This window comes from Nicotiana tomentosiformis, chromosome 2 (genome assembly GCF_000390325.3).
Source record: "Nicotiana tomentosiformis chromosome 2, ASM39032v3, whole genome shotgun sequence".
NCBI lineage: Eukaryota > Viridiplantae > Streptophyta > Magnoliopsida > Solanales > Solanaceae > Nicotiana > Nicotiana tomentosiformis.
The window spans coordinates 115,962,690-115,968,694 of NC_090813.1; the positions used below are offsets into that span (position 1 = coordinate 115,962,690).

At 36.9% G+C, this 6,005-nt stretch overlaps 1 pseudogene; it reads right to left on the reverse strand.

Annotated features, from left to right (window-relative positions):
- Positions 1-2,588: 2,588 nt before the first annotated feature.
- Positions 2,589-4,874, reverse strand: LOC104092461 (geraniol 8-hydroxylase-like; annotated as a pseudogene).
- Between the last annotated feature and the right edge of the window lie 1,131 nt (positions 4,875-6,005).

Genomic DNA, 6,005 nt, shown 5'->3' on the forward strand with positions numbered 1-6,005 from the left:
TGAGGCATGACAATTCAAGGATTTACTAAGTTCCAAAGAAAATTTAATTTAATACATAAGGGCGTCTACTAATTTTAACTGATATGATTTGCACATATAAACTAAGTACGTACTTGTCACCTTGCATACACCGCTTTTAATCACACAATTTACACATAAGACTCAATGCCTAAGGGGTAATTCCCACATTCAAGGTTAGGCAAGATACTTACCTTTTTGAAGTTAGGCCAATATCCCAAAATCGCCTTCTTGCTTAAATTGACCTCCGGACAGCTCAAATCTATCCAAATTAATTGTATAACTTCATTAAATTTCATCGAAAATAATTCTGTATTATAAAACGTCGACTTAGAATTTTACATTAAAAAGCCAACCAAAAGTCAATGTATGGCTCGCCTCTCGGAACCCGACAAAATTTTTAAGAAATCCGAACATTCATTCCGATACGAGTTCAACCATACCAATTTTATCAAATTTCAATAACAAATTATCCTCCAAATCTTAAATTTTTATTTTTTTTTGAAAGATTTTGCAAAAATCTCAATTTCTTCCATCAAAACCCGAATTAAAAGATGAGTATAGCCATGAATTTATGAAATATAATCACTTTTGGATGTAGAATACTTAACCCAGTCGAAGTCATGAAGAAATCCTCAAAATCTCCCAAGAACCAAGCTCCAAAAATTCCAATCGAAAATGAAGAAATGACCATTTTTGGTCCTTAAGTTTCTGCCCAGTTTCCGCTTCTGCGGACAATTTGTCACGCCTGCGAGCTCGCTTTTGCGAGAAAATTCTCGCTTCTGCGATTCTTCCGTCCAGCTGACCCCATCACACCTGCGGCAGAAGGTCCGCTTCTGCGATCACGCAGGTGCGAAATGGAATTCCGCTTCTGCGCTAGCATCGCTCCTGCGTTCCAGGCACCGCACCTGCAGTGTCGCAGGTGCGCACTTTCTTCCGCTTCCTCGACCAAACACCAGCCCTGTCCAATGTCGCTTCTACGATGGCTGCCTCACTTCTGCAAGGTCGCTTCTGCGATCAAGCCTCCGCAGAAGCGATTGCACCAGGAAATAAAAATTCCAGCAGCTCCAACCAAGGTTCAAACGATCTCAACCCCATCTGAAATTCATCTGAGCCATCCGGGACCTCTTCCGAATATATCAATAATTCCCGTAATACAACACTGACCTGCTCGAGGTTTCAAATTACATCAAACAACGCCGAAATTACGAATCGCCCCTCGAATCGAAATATGAATTTTCAAATCTTTCAACTTCTATAATTTGCGCCGAAACGTATGAAATCAATCCGGAATGACTTCAAATTTTACGCACAAGTCATAAATGATATAATGGAGTTGTCCCAATTTTCGGAATCAAATTTTGACCCCGTTATCAATAAAGTCAACTCCCGGTCAAACTTTCTAAAAATCCTCCATTTTCCAACTTTCGCCAAAATGCGTCGAATTGACCTACGGACTTCCAAATCAAATTTCGGACATACGCATAAGTCCGAAATCACCATACGAAACTATTGACATCATCAAAATCTCACTCCGGAGTCGTTTGCTCAAAAGTAAAACTCCGGTCAAACTCTTTTCATTTAAACTTCAAAATGAGAATTGTTCTTTCAATTTAATTCCAAACCTTCCGAAAAATCAAACTCAACCGCACACGCAAATCATAATACATATTACAAAGTTGCTAGGTACCTTAAGTCGATGAACGGAATGTAAATACTTAAAACGACAAGTCGGGTCGTTACAATTATCAACCTGTATTGTTTTAATACTTTTTAATATTATGATTTTTTTTCTCTTTTTGCTCTATATTATGGACTTACCTATAGAATAAATAAATTTTATAATTAAAAAGGAAAAGAATAATTATCAGGCACATAAATATTATATTAAAAATCATGTTTAAGTTATCAAAATAAGAGTTTAAGCACCTGAAATTGATGAATAAAATAATTGAGCAGGGTAAAGAGTTTAATTAAAATAATTTGTTCGTATCAATAATGTAGATAAAAACAACAAAAACTCAAAAATTTATTTACACAATTAAGAAAGAAAAAGAATAAAAGCTTTTAAAGGATATATTCCATGTGTGTAATATAAAAAATAAACTATCTAACATAAAGGTATATTTATAATATACATTATATATGCTTAAAAAATTACTTAATTATATTGTTCCAACATTATATATGCCTGAAAACAATTTTTTCTTTTTTTTACTTTAGAAAGATGATTTATTTATTCTACATGTAAGTTAAGAATATAGAGTAATAGATAAAAAATCATATTTATGAAAAAGGTATTAAAAAATAAAGGTTGATAAATTAGAGGATAAAATAGGTATTTGACTACCGAATGTTTGAAAAATCTAGTTGAGTGACCTTCCGAGTGTTATAAAAATAGTTAAGTGATTTTTCTATAACAAACGAAAGAAACATGACTTTAATAGATAATTTTGAATAGTTGAGTGATCATTCGAGGAATGTACTCCAAGATGTACCTTAGTAGTTTATTCTTTTTCAACTAGTTAAATGAGTATACGAGGGAAAAAAAGAGATCCATGCTTAGGAAATTTGCACACACAAATCATGAACTAATATAGTAAAATGTTCAATTTCATTATTCATGACTAAGGTATAACATCAAGACTCCCCAATTTTATAATTTTGGGTGTTGCCTTGTCAGTAATAATGTTATTAAATGGCTAATTTGAAGCCTATATTTATAGCAGAATAGGGACAGCTCGTAAAGGACTTGATCTTGCTAGTGAAATGCCAAACCTTTCTTCCACATCCAAATCCTCTGGTGCAATATCCCCTTCAGCTTTCCAATCAAATGAATTCAATAATGAACCCAACATTACAGACAATGTCCTGATTGCCAACGGTAACCCCGGGCAAATTCTTCAACCGGCACCAAATGGAATGAGCTCAAAATCATGGCCAAAAACATCCATTTTCGTATCCCAAAATCTTTCTGGCTTAAATGACAAAGGATCCTCCCAAATAGTTGTGTCGCGGCCCATTGACCATACGTGCACTAACACTTGAGAGCCTTTTGGAATAAAGTATCCACACGCCTCAACGTCTTGGTCTACCTTGCGAATCAAAAAGGGAACTGCTGGATGTAACCGCAAGGTTTCTTTCACTATGCACTGCAGATAAGGGAGCGAGCAATATCGGCTTCTTCTATTACCTTGCCTTTGCCAATAACTTGTGCAAGCTCGGCTTTAGCGTTTTTCATAATATCTGGTTTTCTCATGACCTCTACCATTGGCCATTCTAATGTATTTTAAGTTGTATCAGTTCCCGCAACTAAAAGGTCCTGCAACATAATAAGGAATGTCAAAACTTATAAATTAGAAGTCACAACGGTGAGTATGCTTTTTATTATTCTGAGGTAGTAAATGTATATTCTTTTCAACATAAATAAACCAATGTAGTATATGAGTATAGCTCTTCTCCTAATATGCATTAATGTAACTGTGATAATAAATCTGTGCACAACTTGGCCAAAAGCATGAGGGAAAATTAGATCCTGAAACGTGTTAAGGTCAAAACGAATCTAATGAAGATGAATAGAGCAGCACTTGACAAATAAGGAACTTAACGAAGATAAAGAAATTGAAAATACCAGGCACAAGTGTTCTATCTGATGTTTGTCAATTGCCTGTGGATCCTCCGGGCTAGTATTTAACAAAACATCAAGAACATCAGTGCTACCACTATTCGGCAATTTCGTCCTTGCTCTAATCGTTCATCGATCAATCCCTCAATCTACTGAAGCAACTTATCAAAATGCTTTCCTATGCGTCGCCTTATCCCTTGAGGATCAATATATTTCAACACGGGGAAATAATCAGCTAAATTGGGCTTACCAGCTTCTTCCATGATATTCCACACTGCATCCTTAAATTCTTTGCCTGAATTTGCATAAGGGTCCACTACATCCTTGGAAAAAATAGTACTCCTAAGTAAATTCATAGAGGTCTCAAAAGCAGTTTGGCCTATATCCACTGCCTCCCCTGTTTGGTTACACCGACGGCAATAAGCAATAAAATCCTGGATCTTTCGGGACCTGAAATTAGAAGTGACAACATTATAGCTTGTTAGTAACCCGCCAAAGCTGTCAGGTTTAAACACACGTAAGATTATGACCGTCTATTGACTTGACCCAGTTAAACCCAAAATGACCCATCAAATATCGGGTCAAAACAATGTAATCAAGCAAACTTATCTTGAAAACATTTTCTTTTTGAAAAAAGCAAAATAAAAGAAGATGGTAAGTTGGGTCATATTGGTTCAAACTTATTTTGACTAAGAGCAAACTTTGGACAGGTTAGTTCATAACGTTTTATTGATCTGACCGTCCAAGTTTAACTCAACCAAGCCAATTTGCCATCTGTACCTGAGATGCTGATATTTATCAAGCCTGCTGCCTGAGAAAATATTAGAATTCAGGATTTTCCGCAGAAATCTCCAACGAGTAGTAACTGGTAGAAATACGACAGAAAATTGATAGTGATTATGGGAATGGAGTGCATCTGGGATAGTTCTGCTGGAGAAGGCCAAATCTTGGTTTTTAAGTACTTGTTTAGCCACAGCTGATGAAGATATCACCACCGTCGTTATTTGGCCCAATCTGGGGCTGATTATTGGACCATACTTTTCTGCAAGCCTAGCAAGTGACTGGTGGGGTTGATCACCAAGAATGTTATGCAAATTTCCAATCAATGGTAGGGAAATTGGTCCTGGTGGAAGTTTTTTGTTACATATGTGTTGCTTATTGCTAGCCAACAAATGCCTTGAACCAAAGTCCAAGCAAGTAGTAATCCACCTATAATTGCTAGATAATCCATAGGAATGTTATATTCTATCCAGAGTACGGGCCTTGCAAGGTCTAGTCCAGTGCTTAAATACTGCAATATATCCTAAATATAGGTGTCAAAAGTGCTTAAATACTGCATCATTATTTACCCGTAAATCGGTACAGCTAAATTTGTTCGTGGTTTCTAGACAGATGAGTCAATTAGATCCCAAAGATCATAAATTAATCGATTTAGATGTAAGATACTTAGCTCAAAATGTAGATGGAATGATAGATTCAAAGAGCCCGGGAACAAGGCTTCCGGGCACAAAGATGATAAGATTCACAAGTGAGAGAGAGAAAAGGGTATTAGATTACTGTTTAAAATATAGTCAATGTATTCTAGAAAAATCGTCCCTTACAATGATAATTGAGCCTATTATTTATAGCTCAGTGGGCATATTAGTCGGGCCAACCACTAATGACAATTATTGGAATGTGATAATGGAAAACTAACGGTAAACATAAATGCTCAGATCTTATTAATGAGTTGTTGTCTTTAATGTTGTGGAATATTCTTCAGTAAATGTTACCGGGCGCAGCATGCTTAATCCCTTTGAGGACTTGCCCCTTTCTGGCGACACACGAGGTGATTGTGTCCAGTTTTACATTCCTCCCGGTTTTGACTCCATATGTCCTCTTCTCAAACAGCCACGTAACATACCAAATTTTCTATACCAAAGAATTTGCGCCCGAATGGTTACCACATATTCCTTCGTGGATTTCTCTCATGACGTAGTTGGCTTCAGATGTTCCTAGGCATCGGGCCAGCGGGCCTTGGAATAATTTTCTGTACAACTGCCTTTTTCTCGAAGTTGTATCGCGCAGCTTTAGTGTGTAGTGCTCTCGATGCCTTTGGGTCTTTGGGTAGTTTCCCTTGTTCAAGATAATCGATTATCTCGTTTCTCCAGTCCCAGACCAGGTTGGTTGAATTTACCTCATAGTAACTCTTTGTGTCTAAGGCTGAGTTCATCAGTGAACTATTGCCCCTGATTCCGCTCCCTGAATTTCTGTTGATGAGCCCAGATTTGCTAACGCATTTGCTTCCGCATTTTTTTCCCTCGGGATGTGGGTTATTGACCACTCCCGAAACCTGATTTACCATGTACTGTTGCATTCTCTC